Source organism: Rousettus aegyptiacus, unplaced genomic scaffold (genome assembly GCF_014176215.1).
Source record: "Rousettus aegyptiacus isolate mRouAeg1 unplaced genomic scaffold, mRouAeg1.p scaffold_m13_p_9, whole genome shotgun sequence".
In the NCBI taxonomy this organism is placed as follows: domain Eukaryota; kingdom Metazoa; phylum Chordata; class Mammalia; order Chiroptera; family Pteropodidae; genus Rousettus; species Rousettus aegyptiacus.
This window is the reverse complement of record NW_023416312.1, coordinates 32,932,894-32,955,590: the sequence shown is the minus strand read 5'-3', so window position 1 is coordinate 32,955,590 and position 22,697 is coordinate 32,932,894. Positions and strand designations below refer to the sequence as shown.

Genomic DNA, 22,697 nt, shown 5'->3' with positions numbered 1-22,697 from the left:
TATGGTCAATAATATGGTAATGACCTATCGTGTCAGGTGGGTACTAGAGTTACTGGGTGATCACTTTGTAAGGTATATAAATGTCTAATCACTATGTTGTACACCTGAAACTAATATATATTTTATGTCAGCTGGAATTGAAAAACAAATTTAAACAAATGAGGCATTCTGGAGGGAGAAAACCTAACAGTTAAAAGAAAAAAAAAGAATAAAAGGCAAGAAGATTTGACAAATATGCTTCAGACTCACAATCTCTTATAGGCAGTTCCAAAATTGAAAATGCTTTGGAAACTAAACTTACTTGTTCTGACTTGTTTGCCCATAAAACTTGACCCGAACTGACATGAGGCTATTTGTAATCTTCATATATCTTGGAGTGAATATTTATGTTTCACTGCAGCAATATTGTTGTGTGACATTTAGTAGTATTACTCCAGACCCTGCTATGGATCTTCTCTAATGCATGCTGTGTGAATTCTGAAAGAATTGGTCCCCAAGAGTTTTCGATAAAGGATTGTGGGTGTGTTGTAGTGGAGGGGTTTTACATAAATCTGAGAGGTGACAACAGGTCAAGCTGACGTGAACTAAGGAAAATTACTGTTAATCAGATTAATTGAATTTATTGAATTCTTTGTTCAGCACTTTAGATGATTGTATGATTTTTCTCCTTTGACTTCTTGGCTTCTTTCCTAATAATACATTATGCTCTCATGACTAGGAAAGTACTGGGATGTGGTAGATTTTTATATACTTTAAAATTTGATTCAGTAGAACTTTTTTGATAAAAATTTAATCTGTTAATGAGAAAGATCCCTACCTCATGTATGATCTATTTCTGTGTGTGTGTGTGCGTGCGCGCACGTGTGTGCGCATGTATGTGCTACAGTATCTCTTCCAGGTACTGGAATCAGGGTTTAGACTCTCTTTATTAAGTACATTTGGAAGTTTTCAATCTTTTCTTGTAACTTTCGAAGCCTTTTAAATTAAGGAATTTGTGATTCCGCAAAAGAACAGTAAGATTGTCCAACTTTGCTGCTGTGCACTCAACAGTAATTCTGGTTCCCAATCCCAGTGGAAGAATAACAACATTTTCTGATAGAGGTGTGGCTATACAAAACTGTGCATTGTAGGAAAGGGAGAAAGATATGCAATAAACGACATAGATCCTGATATCAGATGGACCTGGGTGACTGTCCCTGTTCCACCACTCACTTAGTGTATGACTTTCATCAAGTTACTTAATCTTCTGAGCCTGAGTTTCTTCATCTGGGAAATAGGAATGTAGTCCCCTCTCTTGCATTGTTTACCCCAAATTCAGCAAAGCGCGATTTTCACATTATTCCTCCAGTCGATTAATGTTTAAATCTGCTGGGATCAGAGTAAAATGAGTGTTAATTTACAAATGGTCACAATTAACATCAACAACAGGGAGGTTATAACTGTTTTAGGAATTGTATGTGTTTTTCAGCATTTATTTAATCTTGAAATTAGCTGCTTATTTCTATGTATTTTGCTACATAAAATTTCTACAGATTATTTCTACATAAAATGCATAACCTATTCTTAAATTTGTACATAGATGATCTTAAAAGTTCAATAGTAACACTAGCCTGTAAGGAAATCAGAAATCCTTTGATTCTAAAATCACACACACACACACACGCACACACACACACACACACACACACTCACACACTCACACATACCGCTCACTCCTGCCCTGCCTCCCCGAGACAATTTTCATCCTTTCTGTTTATCTGGACTTTATCATGATATTTCTAAATCATAGCTTTATACTGATTGTAGCATATTGGAAAATGGCCACAAGTGAGGACTTCTGGTTTCAGTGTCCTTGTGTAAAGAGAATGAAAATCACTCCCCCTTTTTTACAAAAAGATGCTGGACAAACTGACTCAATTACTACTTGAAACCCATTGGGGAAATGAGGTTGCAGGACAAACCACCACCCTGAAAGTCCACGGCTGAGATGTGCTTCCCTGGAGCAGATGCCTGTAGAGCCATAAACCCAAAACACTTACATGGCAAATTTGCTGAAGTGCTTAAAGCAGGGCGTGGACTAGTATGAGAGTAAGGGGCCCCCACGTGTTGGTGGGCGTTGCCTATAGGAAAACGTCCCCTGCTCCAGGGAATGCAGCGTGACGCCGTACACGCCGGCTGGGAGACAGCGTGGAAACTCTGCGCGCCGCAGCTGCTGCTGAAGCTGTGCGGCGTCCGGTGCGTGTGGGGCGGGCACGCGCCGCCGCTCTGGGCACCTAGCACGAGCGCGAGGCCCGGACGAGGAGTGGCGGTGGGGCTGCTTCCTGCGCAGCCTGCAGCTGCGATCCAGAACTCACAGGTTTGCGCGGCCCGGGCTCAAATTGAACCGCGCCGCGGTGGCAGCCGCTGGTGCAGTGCGCCAGGCCAGGGCACCCGAAGGTGTCCGGCACGAAGGGGGCGGCTGCCCGAACGTCTCCCAGCGCTCCCACTGTGCGCCCAGCTCCATCATGCTATGGGGACACGGCGGGCGCCGGCGGTTCGGGGGTGGCGGCGGACCTGTGGAGCCCGCCTCTCGGGCCCGCCGCCACAGCCTTGCCGGTCCCCTCCTGGCCGCCGCCGGCCTCCCGCCCAGGGGTTGGACAGGTGCGCGCCGCGCGCTCGTGGCCGCGATGGCTGCACGGGCGGCGGCAGGATCCCCGGGCCGCTTTCGTCCCCGGGGCTGAGCGCGGGCGCCTCACTCTGCCCATGGCGCCTGCAGCCTTCCAGGCGTGTGCCCACCGTCCCCGGTCCGCTGGTAAGTTACTGCGCGGCCTCATTGCATCAGCGGGCTGGGCCACTTGTTGAATAGCAGGTACAGAGACCCTTCCCTTGACCCTAACAAAACGGCCTTCACTGGCCTGAAATTCAGTCATAATGCGGTTTTTACTGAGCATCTGCTGGACACCAGCTACTGTGCTGGACTCTGAGGATATGCACCAGCAACAGGTTATCCAAAGCACTTAACAATCCGTTAGGGTCCGTCTCACACACACACACACACACACACACACACACACACACACACACACACACCTAGTAACTAAAACAGTGTGATTTTTACCATGACCTGGGGAAAAACAGAGGGCTCTGGAACACACAGATAGCCCCCCCCCCCGCCCGCACCGCCACCCCACACACACCAGTGGGAAGGGTGCATAGGAGGGCTCAGGGAAGACTCCTCCTGAAGGATGGATTCTGTTACTGTGATTATGATGCAGTGCTTTGTTTTGATCTCTACTGACTTCCTTTGTGAGGCAGGCCACAAATGTCAGTAATATAGCTAGCTACTCCTGCTGTTTAGTTAACATTCGTATGATACGACGGTTTCCCTTCTTTATCCATCTAATAATGCGCCCGGATCCTTGAAATTGAAGTGATTTTCATAGAAACACTGTGTAGCTCGGTAGTGTGACTGACTTACTGACACTGCCAGGTTCTACGTTTGAGTGGTTGTAGTCAATTTGCGTTCTGTGCCTCACATGGAATACTGTAGGATTCCATCTGGATTTTTTTAGTGGTGTTTTTGAGTGTCTTGCCTGGGAAATTTTCTCAGTGGTTGCTCTGGGATCGACAATATCTGTATGTGACTTATCGCAGTCTGCAGGTAGCAGGTTGCACCACTTAGATTGCAGTATGGAAACCTCACTCCCAAATAGGTGCCTTTGCCTTTCTCACTTGTCAACGAAATCGCCCAGGTTGTCCAATGGTTTTACGATTTTTCTTTCTGCCATGTAATAAATACGCTTTCTGCAAGCCGTAAGGGGAAGATGTCCCATCCGTGTGCTCTTTCTGCTACACTTTCTTTCTGATGTTCCCACAGTCCTCCCTTCGTCATTTCCTTTCTGCTTCAAGCACCTACTGTAACTGTTCTTCCAGCATGGATCTGCTAGCGGCAAATTCTTTTTGTTTTATTAAGCCTGAGATTGTCCTGATATGCCCCTCGTTCATGAGGAAGAATATTCTTGATGCTGGATACAAAATGCATGTGCGGCGGTACATTTTTGGATGCTTAGAAAATTTCATGGCACTTCCTAATGGTCCCCGTTGGTCACATGAGCAGTGTACGTTCATTGAAATGGGTGTTCTCCCATAATCAGTGTGTTCTTTCCGTCTCACAGTGTTTAATGTTTTTGTCTTGAGTTCTGGAGGATTGACTGTTTTCTGTCTTGACCTAGATTTGTGTGTGTGTGTGTGTGTGTGTGTGTGTGGAGTTGTACTATATGCGGTTAACTCATTTTCTAGACCCTCTAGGTTTATTTTATTCAACAAACTTTTGACATTTTAAGTTATCATTTCTCCTGAAGGATCTTCAGCTCCACTCCCTGTTTTGGGGACTCTGACATCGTGTGGAATTTTGCAACTGTTGTTAATTTCCTAAAATTCTCTAAGGATCTGTTTGTTTTTATTTCGTGTTGTTTTGCTTCAGTCTTTTACCTGCCTCCTACTCACAGTGGGTATATTATACTGATCAGTCCTCAAGTACAATGATGATAACTTCTGTAATCTCCACCCTACCTTTGAACCCGTCCGGGAATGTCTCAAAATTTCTGTTGCCTTTTTTTGTTGTTTTTTTCTTGTTCTGGGTCCAATGTTCCCTTTCACTTTTTTTTTCTTTCTATGCCTTCTATTTATCTCTGAGCTTTGTATTTTTTCATGTGGTTCAAGAGAATTTGTAGTTGTTCATTGATGCATTTTTTAGGATGGTTGCTCTAAAACATTCGTCAGGCAATCGCAACATCGAATTCAGCTCAGTGTTGGTGCCACTTGGTTATCTCGTCTCATCGAGGTTATGATTTTTCCGGTTGTGATAGTATATTTCCCATTGTATTAGCCATGTTAAAAAGAGTCGCTGGAGCCTATTTAAAGATTTCTCTTTAGAAGGGGGCCACCTTGTTTAGGTTTCCCATGCAGATCCGGGCCTCCTTTCTGAGGCTCCGTCTGGTTCCTAAGAAAATGAATCTTTCAAAACCTTGGTCCTGCTAATTTTGTCCGCTTAGTTAATCTGGCGCCACTGGGGCCCCCACTGCTGCTCGCCGGTGGTGCCTGGGAGGCAGAAGAAGCTAAAGCCCACACTTTCATCAGATTTACTTAATTTTCATCTAATGTCCCTTTTCTGTTCCAGGATCCCTTCGAGCCCACCAAATTACATTTGGTTGTCATGTCACTCCAGGCTCCTCTTGGCTGTGACAGTGTGGCCGACTTTCCCTGTTTTGGATGACCTGGACTGTTAGTGAGTCGCCGGTAAGATGTTCTTGGAATGTCGTTCAGTTGGGATTTGTCTGATGTTTTCTCATGTGTAGACTGGAGTTGTGAGTTATGGGGGAAAAAAAGCACAGTGGTAAAATGCTATTTTCATCGAATTGTATCAAGAGTACACCATAAGAACATAATTTTTGACTGTTGAAGCAGACCTTAATCACCTGGCCGAGATAGTGTCTGCCAGGTTTCTCCAGTTTCAAGTTACCCTTTTGACCACTTTCCACACTTTACTCTCTGGGAAGAAGTCATAAAGAACAGACCACACTTAACTGGTGGACAGTTATGCATGCTTTCCACGAGGGCAGAGCATATTTGTAAAGCATTTGGAATTCTTCTGCGTGGAACATCTACCTCTGCCTCCCTATTTATTGGATGCATGTATTTATATCATAATGGCTTCATGGTTTCCTTTAAAAAAATATTTGGTTTATAGGCCAAAGTTCTGTTTCTTTTGTTTTCTCAGTTGTTCCAGTTTGAGCCAATGGGAGGGAGCTTTTTCAGTTGGCTCCTTGGTGGGATCGGTGCGCTCCTTTATGGGGGGTTTCTTGTTGAACAGTTCCTTGCTTTCTGGCTCAGCGCGTACATGTCCATCTTGCATATGTTCCAGCCTCATCTTACACCGCTCCAGACTCCTAGAATCAGCCAGATATCCCAGGAACACTGCTTCCTTTTGTTAGGAAATGGCACTGGAACCCAATACGTCTGTGCCAGGAATTTTGTGTCAAAGTTCATGAGAGACAATGGGTAAGTAGTTTTCTTTTCTTTCAGTGTCTTTGTCCGTCTTGCCCTTGAGGGATGCTTACTTCCTAGAACGAGTAAGAAAGCATTCCCTCTGCTTCTATTTTCTGGAAGAGATGGTGGCCCATTGCTACCATTTCTTCCTCAAAGGTTCATTTAGAATTCACCAGGGGAAGAGTCTGGGCCCTGGGCAGAAAGAAATAACTTTTCAGGGTATCTATTTTTCCGTGTGAGTTTTTTTTTCCCAAATGCAGTTGACATTCAATATGATTTGAGACTAGTTTCAGGTGTACAGCATAGTGGTTAGACATTTACAGAATTTACAAAGCGAACGCCCCGATTAGCCTAGTACCCACGTGGCCCTAAATGTGGTTATTACGATATTATTGACTCCATTCCCTATGCTGTATTTTACATCCTCGTGACTGTGTTGTAACGACTGATCTGTGCTTGTTAATTTCTCCTCTTTTCTACCCAGCCCCCAACACTTCTCCACCCCTGATCCCTGCTCTGGCAACCATCAGTTTATTCTCTGTATCTGTGAGTCTGTTTCTGTTTAGTTTTGTTTACTTTGTACTTTATATTCCACATACAAGTGAGATCGTACTGCATTTGTCTTTCTCTGCCTAATTTCACTCAGCATAATACCCTCCAGGTCCATCCATGTTGTCGGCAATGGTAAGATTCCCCCTTTTCATTGCTGCATAATATTCCGTTGTACCGCCTCTTCTTTATGAAGTCGTGTATTGATGGTTGCTCAGGTGGCTTCCGTATATTGGCTGTTGTAAATCCGCATGAGTTTTCGTAGTTAGTGCCTTTCAAGGAGTCCGACCATTCATGCCGTATATCAACTTGGCAGGCACAGAGCTGTAGTTGTAGTTGTAAATGGCGTTCCTTTTTTCTCTAGTTTCCCTTTTCGTGCCCGTGAGATCAGCAGTGATATCCATTCTCTCAATTCCGAAACCGATAAGTGGTGTCTTCCGTCTCTTTTTCTTGGCTACGAAGAGGTTTGCCTCTCTCATCCATCGTGTTAAAGAACCAGAGTTGGTGTCATTGTTTTCACTGTGGTTTTCCGGCCTTCCTTCTTCTTGATTTCCACTCTACTTCCTATTATTTATTTTCTTCCATATACTTTAGGCTGCAGTTGCTCTCGTTTTCTACTTTGCCCAGGTGAAAACTCAGGTTATTGGTCTTAGATCTTTGCTCCTCTGCAAATACAGGAATTTATGCTATACATGTTATTTCCCTCTTAGCAATACTCCTGCTGCCTCAGAAAAGTTTGATAAGTTTTAGTTGCATTTTAGTTTCCTTCCAAATGCTGTAAGTTTCTCCAGAGTCTTCTGCTTCTGGGCATGTGTTGATCAGAAGCATTTCGTTCATTTCCAGACATGCGCTCTTTCTTTCTTTCTTTCTTTCTTTCTTTCTTTCTTTCTTTCTTTCTTTCTTTCTTTCTTTCTTCCTTCCTTCCTTCCTTCCTTCCTTCCTTCCTTCCTTCCTTCCTTCCTTCCTTCCTTCCTTTTCGGTGTTGATTCGTAACTGAATTCAATTGTGGTGTGAGAATGTACTCTGTATGACTCTTATACCTTCACATTTTAAAGTCATGTCCTTACATCTAGTCTATCCTTTGAACGTTCCTCGTGAGCTCGAGAGGCTGTGGGCTGTGGGCTTTTTTTTTGGATGGAGGAATCTGTAAAAGTCAGGTAGATCGAGTTGACAAATCTTGCTGTTCAGGTTCTCGCTATCTATTCTGATTGTCTGCCTGCTCATTTGTCCGGTCACTGACGGAGGCGTGTTGAAATCTCCCACTGAAGTCACGGATGTATGTAATTCTTCCCAAACATCTGTCGGGCCTTACCTTATCATTTGGAATCTGTGTCATTAGGATCTCATGTATTTAGGATTGTTATGTCCTCTTGGAGAATTGACCCCTTTATGGTTATGTAGTGTCCCTCTTTATCCCTGGCAATTTTCCCTCTTCTGATGACCGCTTTTCCTGAAATTAGGATAGCCACTGTGTCTTTCCTTGGATTAGTGTTAGGATATCCCTTTACTTTTCAGCCATCGGAGTATGGATGTTGAGCGTGATGTTCCACAGACAAGTGTAGTTGGGTTTTTCTGTCGTCCCCTCTGAAACTCTTGTCTTAAACCATTCTCTGTTGAAGTGATTATTGATATGATTGGATTAATAGGGACCATGTTTGCAACTGCAGCATTTCTATTCACTGCGTCTGTTCTTTGTTTCTTTTGCCCCTGTACTTCTGTTTTCGCTGGATTTCATTGTGCTTTTCGTGTGATTCCATGATCCCCTCTCTTGGCATATCGCTTACACTGCTTTTTAAATTGTGTTTAGGGGCCGCTCTGGAGTTTACAGTGTACACTTGCACTTGTCTAAGTCCACCTTCAGATAACACTGTTATTGCAGGTGTAGTGCAGGTACCTGTGAACAGAATATTCCCAAATCCCTCCTCCCATTACTTGGGACACCTCTGTCCATCGTTTCACTCATCCATATGCTGTAATCACCCAATTTGTTGTTGCCATCGCATTTTAGAAAACAGCGATCTTTTCGGTGACACAAGAGCAGGGCGTATAAAGATGGTATTTTGGCTCCGTTTTACTTCACTGACTCCTCCTTTCCTGAGATAGACCCAACTTTCTGAGCTACACTATCTTCCTCCAGCCTGAAGGAGAGCCCTAACCTGTCTGGCATGGCAGATTTCCTGAGAATCGGATTGCTCCACTTTTATTTGTCTGAAAAAAAAAAACCTTTTTTCTTGTTCATTTTTTTAAATAATTATATTACCAGAAATAGAATTTAAGGTACATTGTTTTCCTTTTCAATGAACACTTTAAATATTTCAGTCTCCTCTCTGATTCTTTGCATGGCTTGTGGTGAGAATTGAGTAATTTTTATGTGTGTTCCTCTCCAGGGAAGGAGTTTTCATCCTTTAGCTTATTCTTTCTTCATTTTCTTTCTCTTTAGTTTTACACAGTTTGAAAATGTCTAGGGGTGTGTGTGTGTGTGTGTGTGTGTTTGGGTCGGGCGGTGGCTGTGCACACACCCATGCGTTTAGGATACATGCTGCTTGTTATTTGCTGAGATTCCTGAATCTGTGTTTGGTGCCTGTCATTTATTTTGGTACTTGTTAGCCCATATATCTTCCAGTGTTCCTTCTTCTGTGCCATCTCCATTTTCTTTCTCTTTTTGGTACTTGGATTACTATGCCAGACCTTTTTCAATTATACGTGGCAGGATGTTGTTACTTCTTAAAATTCTTTTTCTGTTTCATGTTCCTTCTTGCGTTTTCGTCTGGAAAGATTTTTGGAACTGAGACCCATCTTCAAGTTCACCATTTCTTCTGTAACTCGTGCTGTGTCTACTGATGAGCTCCTCATTTCTGTGACTGTGTTTTCAATTTCTAGGAAGCCCTTTTATTCCTGTCTTAGAATTTCCATTTCCATCTCTCTGCCTACATTACCCGTCTGCTTTTGCATGTTGTCTTTTTGCATTTCTAACATATGAATCATAGTTATTTTCAATCCGTGTTTGACAGTTCCAGCCTGGGTGTCATTTCAGAGATTAGTTGCAATGCCACTTTGTGATCTTCATTATCTTGATTTTTGGTACGTTTTGTAATTTTTGTTGTTGTTGTTGAAAGCCAGACATGTTCTTTCGGGTCTGAGGACCGGATGTCAGTGGGCGTTTATGTTCCTGTTAATATTGCTGTTAATCTGCCTGGCAGCTGGGCTGTGTTTTGTGTTTGCTGTAGTGGTAGTGTCAGAGGCTTCCGGGTCCTCTAGTGTCCTTATTTTGGTGCCTGGAAGCCTTTGACTCTTCAGTTTCCCTCTGGCCGGAGGGGCTGGGGTGTTTGGAATACACTTCCTGCTCCTAAGATAAGGCTCCAGCAAAGTCTTCTCCCTGGAGAGCAGGCCTTTGTCATGCAGAAGTCTCTGGGGGTGTTTTGACAATGATTACTCTTCTATTTCTCAGCCACAAAACCAGGGCATCTTTCCACATCTGCACCAGGGAAAGATCCCCTTGCTCAAGTGAAAGACCCTGAAGATGTGGATGTCCCCTAGGAAGGCGTGGGGGCAGGGCAGGAAGGGAAAGAGGTGCTCACTCTCCTGCCAGTCCACACGCAGCCTCAGATGATTTAACTTATTTCCCATTTAAATGTTCTTACCAGCTGATGACTGCAAAGGATTGTGATCCAGGAAAGCAGATCTCAGTTTTGATGCTCTAGACTCAACACTCTCTCAAGATGTTACCTGGTGATTTGTACTGCCGCCTGCGTTCTCTGATGATCAATGAAGTTTCTCCTGTGGAAAGAGAAGCCGGTAAAAGTGGAAAGTAGTTTTCTGAGGGAGCCAGCAGGAGGACTGTGTGTGTGTGTGTGTGTGTGTGTGTGTGTGTGTCCCCTGAAGTGTTGGAGGGGGTCGATGGATTTAGACGAGAGAGTTCTCTTTTCATTCAATGCTGGTGTGAGTACCTATCCTTTATCTACTTATATGTATATGACTTGAGAAAATTAAATAACAGGTGATACATTGATTGTGGAAACAGCCTATTGAAATGTTACATAAAGAATGCAAGGAAATTCTAGGCAGGGTTTCATGAAGATAACCGCAACCCCCCCAAATACATACAAGTCTTAAACAGTTATTTCCTCCCACTTTTTGAGATCAGTTCTCTCTATATGCTAACGGATAGGCACGTGTTACTCCTGATGAAGCAGGTTTGCACACTGATTGGCTGAGTAATTATGGGTAAATGGCCCTCTGCTTAGATATGGTGAGAGAATGAAAGACGGGACTATATCGTCATTTCAGGAATGAAAAGACTAAGGCTAAAAGAGCGTAAGTAACTTGCGGAAGTGATACACTAAGTCACTGTTGGACCTGGGAATGTCCCCTAAGTCTGTCCGATATCAGCAGCCGTATTCTTTCCCGTACACCCTTCTGCCTGTCCTAGAATGCACATGTTTTTAGTATTTTATTTTATTATTAGTTTCAGGTACACATTACCTTGGATAAACATTTTTATAGTTTGTGAAACAATCCCTCTGATTACTCTGTCTTCCCTCCGGCTCTGCACATAGCCGTTACACTCCTGCGGACTGCGTTCACTATGCCGTGCTCCCCATCCCAGTGACCCTCTATCGACTACTACTAATTTCTACTTCTTTAACCGCTTTCTCCCATCCCCCAGACCCTCTCCACTCTGGCCGTCACCAGATTGTCCTCTATAATTGCACATGTGCTTTCGATTACTTTGTCCTTTTCGTTCATTAGATCCTGCATATAAGTGAAATCATATGGTATTTATCTTTCTCTGTCTCACTGATTTCGCACAGCATAATAACCTCTAGTTCTATCCATGTCGTTGGCAAATGGTAAGACTTCATTATTTTATGGCTGAGTAATAGTCCATTGTATATACGAACCATAACTTTATCCAGTTGTCCGTCGATGGGCATTCCGGTTGCTTCCATATCTTGGCTGTTGTAAATAGTGCCACCATGAACATAGGGACGTGTAGATCTTTAGGAATTATTGTTTTGGTTTTCTTTGGATAAATACTCAAAGTGCAATTGCTGGGTCAACAGGCAGATCCATTTTTAATACCTTGAGGAACCTCAGGACTGTTTTCCATAGTGACTGTAGCAATTTGCAAACCCACCAAGAGTGTATGAGGGTTCCCTTTTCTCCACATCCTCATCCTCACCAACACTTGTCGTTCATTGATTTGTTGCCGATAGCCTTTCTGACAGGTGTGAGGTGATTACTCATTGTGGTTTTAATTTGCATTTCTCTGCTGATGAGTGACCTTGAGTATCCTGGCCATCTGTATTTCCTCTGTGGAGAAATATCTATGTAGGTCATCTGCCCGTTTTCTTAATTGAATTGTTTGTTTTATTTTTGTTGTTGAGTTGTGTGTGTTATTTAAATATTTTTGGATATTAACGGCTTATCAGATATATCATAAGCGAATATCTTCTCTCATTCAGTAGGTGGTCTTTTGGTTTTGTTGATGGTTTCCTTCACTGTGCAAAAACATTTCAGTTTGATGTGGACCCATTTATTTATTCGTCCTTTTGTGTTCCTTGCCCGAGGAGTGCAATTGCTGGGTCAACAGGCAGATCCAATGTTTTCTTCTAGAAATTTTACGGTTTTGCGTCTTACCTTTAAGTCTTTAATTCCTCTTGAGCCCATGGAATGCACATTTCGGAAGATTAACAGCTTTATCCGAAATGGTATTTTTTCCCACCTATCTTGGGAACTACATTTACCGAAGCAGTGGCAAGAAGGAACCGAGTCGTCAACTTCTTTTCAGAAATCGCAAACTCCTATGACTTATTAAATTCCTTTAGCAGCTAGAAACAAAGATAAACTTCTAAATTTATTTAATGATGATAGCCTAAACGCTGACTCCCAAACTGGGAAAGATAACACATGCGCACAAGCTCACAAGGACGCAAACACACATAAACGCGTACAGGCACACACAAGAATACGGTCTATCTCACTGAGGAGTATAGATTTAATTTTTTTTAATCCTTAAAGTGTACGTGTATAAGGATCCTCGGGATATAGAAAGTCTCCCACATCCCGGCCATTCTCTAGTCACGAGAGTGTGCTATAACGTTGAGAAATCTCTTAATATTTTATTAATTCCCCATATCAGTAGGTCGAAGGAGAAAACCCACGTCATCTGAAATGCTTAAAGACACCTGAAGCAATTCTGTACATCACAGACAAACTCTCTGTGGTCTTTCTTATTCCTCGACAACTTGATCCGTCTTCAGCTGAGAGATTTCTGTCAAGAGCCTTTGGTACTACCTGCACGAAATCCCGTATCTAAAACTCTTGGGACCCAGAGTTTCAGAATTCACATACCATACATTACTTAAGAGCCATAGCAGGGTCTGGAATAGCGCTGCTGATTCTAGTAAAACAACATTTCTGCAGCAACACATGCATATTAATGACAAGAAGGATAAATAGGACCAAAGAGAGCCTGGTGTCTCGTCAGGTCACGTTTCACGTCATACGAGTCAGCAGAAATAACTGTTTTTTTTTTGAGCCTTTGCAATTTTAGATGCACAATAAGGGATTTCAAGTCCGAGCTGTGTTTCTGTCAATTCTTCTTCTATATTATATGTGGTTTCCCCTCTATTTATGCTAGATTTTCTTGTGTTGACATATGACACACAAAGAGAAGAGAGCACAAGCCATAAATGACAGCATGAGGACATGTCCCAAAGTGAGCACACACATGTGACCGCCACAGAGACCGAGATAAAGAACATGGCGGGTGCCCCAGAGACCTACCTCATGCCCTTGTCTACTCATCGCACCTGAAAGTTCACCAGTCTCCTGACCTATGTCACCATAAGGGTCTTTGCCCCTGTTTCTCCACTTAACAAACAGAACTGTCAATAGCACAGAATTGTTATGCCTGACCTCCTTTGCTCTACCCTCTGATACTGAGATCTGCCCATGTTGTTGCACGTAGGGAGAGCTGCCCGTCTGATGTCTGTGTAGTGTTCTACGATATGAGCACAGAATGCCACATGGCATTTATTCATTCGGCTGTCAACAGACGTTCAGATTGCCTCCAGTCTTTGACTGTCATCCGTGATGATGCTGGGAAAGTTTTCATTGTTGTGTTTTGGAGAACATATTTGTACTTCTGTTGCGAATAAACTGGGATTGCATTGTAACCAGAATTCTGTGCTGATGCCCAGTGACCCATGTCTGTGTGTAATCGCCTTTCGTGGAGTAGTGGGGAAGAACCTGCGGATATGACGACATATTACTCCCAACATTGTATTTGTCCTATGGCACAAAGGATTTTGCAGATATAATTAAAGTCATAGAGCAGTTGACCTTAAGATAGGGAGATTATTGGGGATGGGCCAGAGCTAATTGGCTGAGCACCTAATAGTGCCTGGGCTGTTGCTGAGAGGGAGGGAGGGAAGGAGAGAGAGAGACAGAGACAGAGACAGAGAGAGACAGAGAGAGACAGAGAGAGAGGCGAGAGGAGAGACAGAGGCGTGAAGAGCGAGAGAGAGAGAGAGGAGCAGACAGACAGAGACAGAGGGAGCTAGATGTAAAGCTGGAGAGAGCTTTGAGAGGAGCCCAGATGACATGGAACTCAGGCAGTCCCTAGGAGTTGAGTGCTGCCCCTGGGTGATAGCCAGCAAGAGAACGGGGCCTAATGATTTGAGTAACCAGAACTGAATTCAGCTATGAACATGGATGAGTTTAGAAGGGGCTTCTGCCCAGAGCTTCCAGATGGGGACACACAGCAAGTCCACCGCCACCTGTCTCTGTAAGACCCTGTGTAGGGAAAGAAGCCAGTCAGACCGGGCACAGCCTTCTGAGCTGCACAACCCTGAGTTAATGAATGGGGGCTGTTTTAAGGTGCTAAGGGTATGATCCTGTGTTCCATGCCAAAGAACACTTATGTAGATTTTGGTACCTGGGTAAGGGGTGCTGGGTAAGAGAGTGGGCGTGCCTTTGGATCTGGGTAGCGGGCGAAGGCTGGAATTAGTTTGAGGCACATGCCAGAGGAAGTTTCAGTCGCCATAGAAGAAGGTTGAATCGGTTTGGGCAGTCTGTTTGTAGAATCTGAACTTGAAGGACGCTGCTGGTTGAGGCCTCAGAAGGAAGCGTGGGAAGCATTATCGGAAACTGCTAGGTCGTGTCCCAAAGGTTGACAGGACTGTTGGCTACAGTTGTGTGGAAAGAAGCAAATCCAAAGGACAAATTCAGACATATGCCCAAGGAAGAGGATGGAGGTAGGAGAATGTGGAGAGCCTAAGAGCAAAAAAAAAAAAAAAAACCCAGAACAAAACCAAACCTGGATATTGCTTCGAGCAATGGGAGCAATGCCTTATGACAGATCTGCAATTTAAAACCTCTGCCAGTGGGGGCTCTCAAGCCATTAGGAGAATTGGAGAGAAATCCTAAATTGCCCTAGAGAAAGCCAAAATTACTGTTAACGCACTTTTAGTAGAATTCCAGACTTGGATGTTTCTGACAGTGAGGGCCCTCTAAGAAGTGAGGAGCATGTGATTAGAAAGCCTGAGAAGGGTTGTGGTATTTCGAGAGTGTCAGAATGCTTCGCAGAATTGCACCCTGCAGTTAGGTGGAAAGTTGAACTGATCAACGGCCACCATAAATATATATCTGAGGAGATTTCCAAGCAAAGCTTCGAAGGTGTGCCCTGGTTTCTTCTTGCTGCTGCTCGTAAAATGATAGGGGATAAAGATTCATTGAGGGAAAACATGAGAAACAAAAGGAACCAGGAGTAGATGATTGGGGAAATTCTCGGCAGAGCTAGAAGAAAGAAGAAAAAGAGAGGAAAAAAGCTAGCATTGAGACACTGCTTCAGAAAAGCACGATGGAGAGAAAAGGCCAAGGGTGTGGCTGTACAAACTTTTGCTAGAGGCTCAGAAAGAAAGAACAGAAGTTGCCCAGAGGATGCACTCCCACCAAAAAGCCCTTTCAGGAGACTAAGGGTGTGTCTCACAGATTTTCTTAAAAAAAAAAACACACAGGGCCTCTGGGACGCTGAAGGCTGCTGCCCCTCAGCCCACCCAGCATGACCCCCTAAAAGAAGGGATCTCCCTCAACAAATGCATGGGCGGGGCATTTGGGTAGTAGAGTGAATGCAGTGAGGTCCATAGAGGTCTTCTTGAGAAACTTCCTTCAGCGGGCACACTGTGAGCTAGGACCGAAAAGGAAAGAGAAGGTACGGAATGCAAGAGGCCGCCTGTTACAGTAATTTATTACATGTGGATTTTGAGTTTATTTACCCTTGTTTGAACTAGATTTGAATTATATTACATGTGCGTAAAGTGGCTCCACTAATGTTAAACCTCAGAAATGTAAACAACCTGTTTTGCCTAACTGAAAATGTTTACCCCAGGAGTGAAATTGTTTTGACCGTGGTGATAACCAGACACCCGTGCGCCTGGCTGATAAGACAATGAAGACATCACCGCTACACATAAAATCTCCAGGACTCTCTGCCTGAGTCAGAGCACTCTCTCTGTCTCACAGGAGTGTGTCTCTCCGTCCCTTGATTTCCTTCTTGGCCCAAGACTCTGTCCATCCGAACAAGAGGCCTCTTCGCCGATCGACGGTTGATCGACCGGCAATCAACCCAGCGTTGATACATCACCGTTACTGCTCACCGTGTGTCTGTTTCAGTCAGCATCGCCAGGTGGTCTGCTAGGACTGAAAACCATCAGGATCTGGTATGAATAAAACCCTAGCATGCTTGCAATCTTATTTGTTTGTGTGTCTGCATCCTTACTAAGTTGTTGTCTCGCTCGGCTCTTCATATTTAAGTATATTAAGCAAAGTGCTGTCACGGGTTCAAACTGACTTAAGGGCCTTAAGGAACAAGCGAAGCCACCTGTGCATAAGTCCAAAAAAGGGAGTGACTTGGACACCGCCGGACCCCTGGTAGTCTACAGGCAGAGAGCAGGCTGACAGAGACTGCTCGGCTCCAGACACCTGCTAGCTTTCGCGAAAATGGAAGGGTAGTTCAGAGGGCAGGACCGAGGGCCCGGAGGTCAGAATGGAGAGCTAGGGAGGATTTTTCCAGGCTTTGGAACTTTGTCAGAGAATTCTGGCTGGTGTTTTCCCAGCTGGATTTCCCACCTGCTCAGGGACTCGAACTCCTTTCTGCCTTCTACTTCCTCCCGTGTTAAACCGGAAGGTCGATAGCCGTTATCCTATGCCTGTCCCACCACTGCGAGTTGGGGGAAGATAGCTGGTGATTTTAAAGTCGCCGGTCCCCAGTTGGAGGGGGATCGTGTGCCAGGAGTTGGACTGTACAGATTACACCTAGGAACCTCATCCATGCCCGACTTAGATGACTGTGGCGATGAGATTTTGGAGTGTGCATTGAGGAGATTTCGAGGAGCTTTGGGAATTGAGCAGATGCCATAATACCATGAGGGGTTGGAGACTGTGGAATGGGGTGAATGACTTGTGCCTGTGGGACTGACTGGATCACTGAGGGGCAGAGGAAAGGCTGTGATAGGCAGAATTCTAAGATGACCGCTGATGACCTTCAGACTCATGGAATCGCCTCTCGTTGACGGTGAGAGGAGCCCATGAATCAAATGAGCCATCGTTCCCCAGATTATGTTATCTTATGAGGAAAAGGGGACTGTGCAGATAGTGTTATGTCCCAAATCAGCGGACCTTTAACACCGGGTGGGCCAGGCCTCATCATGTGAGCCCTTAAAATGCCCTGAGCCCCTCTGGAGAGGCTCAAAGCATGAAAGCGTTTATGGGGTGGAGGGGTCTGTGTGTCAAGGATCTGTGAGCAGCCTCCACTGCAGGAGCTTAGAGTGGAGCTGACTTCTGCCAGTGATGCAAACAGGCTTGGAAATGAAGTCCTCCTCAGAGCTTTCACAAAGAAACGCAGCCTGATTGCGCCTGTGAGACACTGAGTGGACAACAAAGCCGTGCCACGCACAGACTTCTGACCTACAGAACTGTGAGCTACGAAATAGACATTGCTCTCAAGTCACTGAGTTTATGGTAGTTTGTTATGTTATGTAGGAATAGACAGTTAATACAGACAGCACTGCTGGGGTATAGAGAGCGCCCCTGTTCAGCATTAACAGAGCGTGCCAAGGAGTTTTCTAAAGGGCTGGCACCAACTTACACTCCCACCGCATGCTCACCAACCCTCGATATTGTTAGTTGTCTTGGCTCTTCTGGTAGACGTCTCCTGGTATCTCACTGGGGCTTTGACGCGCGTATCCCTGGTGACTGAGGCTGAGCAGCTTTCGTATTTTTGCTCACTGGTATTTGCTCGTTGCACGCCCTAAACCCTGAGGGTCCCATTCAAATATTGTGCCAACTTGGCATCACATTGCCTTTTTTCTCCTTGATTTCAGGAGGTGTTGTGTCCTGTAAATGGGGCCTTCGTGGGATACGCGTGTTGCAAATATCGTTCTCCCATTCTGAGGTTATCTGTTCACGCTCTAATTGGGTCTTTGGAGGAACAGAAGTGCCTGTTGTGATAAACTGCAAAGCTCCGGTGTTTTCCTTTTAATGTTAGGACTTCTTTTGTCCTGTTTCTAATGTATTTCTCACCCCGAGGTCCAAAAGATGTACTTGGATGTTAATTTCTGTCAGCCTGAACTTCTGGAATTCATTTTCGTGCACGACACAACCTCGCGGTTGAAAGTTCCCCCCGCCTTAGTTTGTCCAGCCTCACTTAATTAAAAGACTATGCATCCGCCAGAGCACAGCAGTGCCACAATTGTTGTAGATGAGGTGACCGTGCTTGTGTGAGTCTGCACGTGGATCCTTCTCTTTCTTCCATTGGTCTGTTTGTCTATCTGTGTGTGCTCGCACCACACTTCCTTCATTATTATACTGTCCCAGGTAGTCTTGCTATCTGGCTGTGAATGTCCTGAAGAGTCTTGTCTTCTGTGGGGTGGTCTGTCCTCGGATCCGCGTCTTCCATATAAAATTGAGGAGCAGGCTTGCCTATTTCCAGATTCAAAGAAACTGCTGGGATTTTGCGTGAGATTGCATTGAATCCATAGATCGTTTTCACAAAAATTCTCTTTTCAATTCACGTGTGTACTGTTGTCTTCTAATACTTGAAGATACCTAAACTTGCTGTGTTTCTGATTCATGTAGGTCTTCTTTAATTTCTCTCGGAAATGTTATGTGTGTGCAGAGGTCTTGGGACTCCTTTGTCGTATTCGTCCCTAAGCTCTTTGCTGTTTTCTGATGCCATAAGCAATGACGTCTACACAGACAACAGGTGGTTACCAGCGGGAAAGGGGTGAGAGAAGGAGGTAGGAAAGGGTAAAGGGGGTCAAATATATGGTGACGGAAGGAGATTTGACTGAACACACAATGCAGTAGACAGATGATGTTCCATAGAATTGTAGACTTGAAACCGGTATAATTTCATTAACCAAGGTCTCCCCAATATGTTTAATCACGAGAAAAGACATGGCCTTTAACTTTATTTCTCTTTATACCTTTAATGCTAGTATATAAAATCCGGTTGCATTTTGTAATAGCGACTTGCTATCCAGCAATCATGAGTGAACTTTCCTGAGTCTGAGTGGATTTACATCCGTATCTCATCGACTGCACCTCGGAAATGCCCAATCCCAAACCAGTCACAGGAAGGGCAACGAGATTCCTGTGACGTGGCTAGTCAAGCACACTGCCCTGTATAGTCAGAATCGCTGTGTCACAGGCAACAGTTTCCCTTTATTTGAACCAAATACCTAAGTACTTGGAAATGAAAACTTTGATCGGAAAGGGGAAAATCAGGAGACAGACGATGTTGGACTGATGTTGGTGGGACGGCCCTCCAGGAAAACGAGCTGAAATTACAGTTCTCAGGGTACAGCATTTCTTAAGCACAGACTAATATGTTTAATAATCGAAATCCAGCTGTCGATTGTGGAGGAAGAATTCAGTCTTAAAACGAAGTAAGTCAATGCACAGATACCCTTCTGTTGAGTATACAATGCCAAAGTCTCACAGAAAACTGAAGACATACACATACCAAACACTTAGCCACAGTTATTGATCACTGACAGGATTGCCTGTGATTTGAATTTCGTTTTAGTCTTTTCCAGATGATCTCAATGCTCTGCCGCAGGGCTTGCCAACCCGGACGCTGCTGACATTTTGGACCAGATAACTTTTTGTTGTAAGAGGCAGCCTTGTGCACTCAGGGAGTTGAAGAAGCATTCCTGCATTTGATCTACCAGATGCCGACAGCGCCTCCCCTTTCCCCCCACTGTGACAAAAAAACCAAACTTGTCTCCAAACGTTGCAGCCGTCCCCTGGAGGGCAACGTGGTCCCAGGGGAGCACCACTGCTATGTAGTGTATGAGATTTTAATATACATAGGATGCTAGGTATCTATACAAATGGATGGCTGGTTTCATGGATGGATGGATGGAGAAATATAAATACACGTGGGTATATTCAGGCTACAATTTTTTTTTATTTGCGTAGTGTAGCCATTTTCCAATGGCATTACGAGTTCTTGAAAAATGATCTATAAAATCTGCAGGAGTTCATTGTCTGGACATCCAGGATCCTGCTGGAAATGTAGGTGGTTTCAAAGTATTAAACCCATAGAACGTTAAAAGAATCATTTAGTTCATGTAACATCGTGCGGATATATATCCGTATGTGTGTCTGTACCTATATCTATTTCGTTCTTGAGACTCAATGCCCATAAAGGGAATTGTAGCATCAAATGGATTGTGTATATATGACTTTTTACATGCCTTCTCCCATTTACATCTGGCAAGGTGCTACGAATCAGGTAGCAGTCGAGAGAGCGTGGTTCCTTACAACAGCATAAGTAGTAATTAAGCGTTAAAAAATAGTTGCTTTCTCTAATGTAAAAAGCTGTATTCTTCTGAATGTAAGAGTAACCTATGCTCATCGAAAACATTCAGAATAGAAAGGATGAGGCAAACACAAGTTACCCTTCCAGAATTTATTTTTTCCACGAGAATCACCGGTTCCCGCTGTGTCCCCCATCGCAAGTCTTCCCAACCTCAGGAAGTGGCACCACCATCCACCCAGATACTGTGGCCGAAGTCTAAGAGTTGTCACCGATTGCCTTCTTTCCCTGATGATCCAGCATTCCCAGCTGAGGCCTCCGACAAGGACATCGTAGGGCAAATGCGAGTCATGTACACTCTGTCCTGTCTGAATTCCACCTCTGCAGAGCCTGAGCATGATCAAATGTTCATTGTCCCAGGACACTAAGTTACGGAGCGGTAGCTAACCGGAATGCACTCCAGTCATGCATTTCTTATTCAAGGACATCCACTATTTCATCCATATTTCGTTTTCCGTATTCCATTTGATGCCGATTTTATCCTTTGTTCCATCTTTTACAAACTCGTATGCTGTATTTCCTTCTCGGCGTCATTCCATTCATCCCTATTCCATTACAGGACTTTTAAATCTATAGTGCAAATTTCATAGTCCACTGACTTCACGACATTGCATATTCTGTTCCCTTCTGTGAGTCCTTCCTATTTCATTTTTGATTTCCCGCTATTTTTTCGCTATTGTACTTTGCCGAATAGCCCACTCCGTTCTTTTTCTCAGATAGCATCACATAGGTGTTTTTTATTCCACATGCCATTAGATATTTAATTCCATCCCCCTTTCCACTCAATTTTCCATTCCGATCTTGATCACACGTCAAATCCATTTTCTGTTCCATAGAATTTAACGCTCCCCATACCATTCCAGTCTGTTCTGCGTTGTGTTTCACCCCAGTTGCTCATCTGGTCCAGTAAACACCACATTCCATTCAGCCAAAATTGCTATGGCGGTGACTTTCAGGAGACCGTCTTGCCAACATCGAATCAAAGGATTACAGGTGTGCACGGCCCGTACCAAGGATTTCCTCTCCTGGGAATTCATCCAGAACAAGGACACGATTGAGGCTGTGAACAATTGTTAGTCAGAAGGATGCATCTCCCAGTGACTTGCTGAACAGAGTGAAAAGTTGGAAACCGTATCCATTCCAGTCAGTATTGGTATGTTTGCAAATGTAAGCTGCTTCTGTAAACGGAGTATTTTGTCCTTAGAAAAGGCCTCGTGGACATTTCTTGATTGGCATGGAAAGGGTGTTTTCTGGACCCCCAAAGCAGCTTACCAAACAATGTCGGTGGCTAAGTGATTCTATTAAATAATCTAAACTAAACTGTGAAAGATGGATGAATGGCTTTTCGACCAACATAGAAGAGTCCCAGTACGTGCCTGTGGGTGGGTGAGAATTTGGGTGCTCGCTCTCTTGCATTTGCTTCTCTGTTTGGGGTACTGAACGTGCAGCCCTTTGGTACTAATGACAAGAAAAAAAAAACAATCAGTGTCCAAATGTGGACCTCAGGCCTGTGCATCACAGCAGATTTCTATCAACAGAAATAAGAGAGTGGGCCAAAGCAGTGGATTGCTATGCAGCCCAAGCAAATGATGATGCATGTTTATGGATAGTATCACTCGTCATCCAAGGCAATTCCAGCCCATACTTCAGAGCTAAGGCAGCGGAAGCCTCTTACTGGCAATTTACCCCTCCCTCCCCTTTCTGGTGTGTGGCAGCAGTGCTGAACATCCCGAGCCCGGATAGTGTGGGCCCCACCCTTTTTCTCGCCTCCAGGCCGCCGTCCAAACAGAGCCGCAGAGGTGGTCCTCCAGATGCCCGGAGTAGTTCCGAGACCGTCCCCTCTAGGTCACGCAGGGGCCCAGTGTTTTGAACACACCCCAGGAGGGACACCTGGCTCGGAGATATCTGCAACCGGCCAGTATGGCATTCCTTTCAAGCCATGGCTTGAGGTCGAGTCCCCAGAGTGGTGCTGACAAGCCGAGCTGATGTGGGGCGTCTACAGTTGTTTCTATGGACAGCCTCCCGGTTCATGCCCCCCACCCCCACCCCGACACACGCCCACGTGGGGGCCCAGGATCGGGTGGGGAGTTCATGTAGTAGACCCGCCCAGAGGACTCCAGGGCCGGTGGAGCACACTTGTCTGTTTTGCGCCAGAAGAGGGAGCTAGGTTGCCGTGCTCCGGGAAGACCGAGTCACGTGGTCTAGAGCTCGCCAATCAGAAGCGGACGCTCCA

The 22,697-nt window shown here is 44.7% G+C and overlaps 1 long non-coding RNA gene across 2 annotated transcripts; it reads left to right on the top strand.

The window, feature by feature from the left end:
* The first annotated feature begins 2,232 nt into the window (after window positions 1-2,232).
* On the top strand, window positions 2,233-21,784 carry LOC118607840. 2 transcript variants are annotated; one of them, XR_004952872.1, is made up of 4 exons: window positions 2,233-2,356; window positions 5,159-5,277; window positions 5,759-6,039; window positions 19,670-21,784. It is a non-coding gene; the product is annotated as an uncharacterized LOC118607840 (long non-coding RNA). The 2 variants fall into 2 exon arrangements; XR_004952873.1 differs by lacking the exons at window positions 2,233-2,356; window positions 5,159-5,277; window positions 5,759-6,039 and adding an exon at window positions 14,846-16,301.
* Window positions 21,785-22,697: the final 913 nt, after the last annotated feature.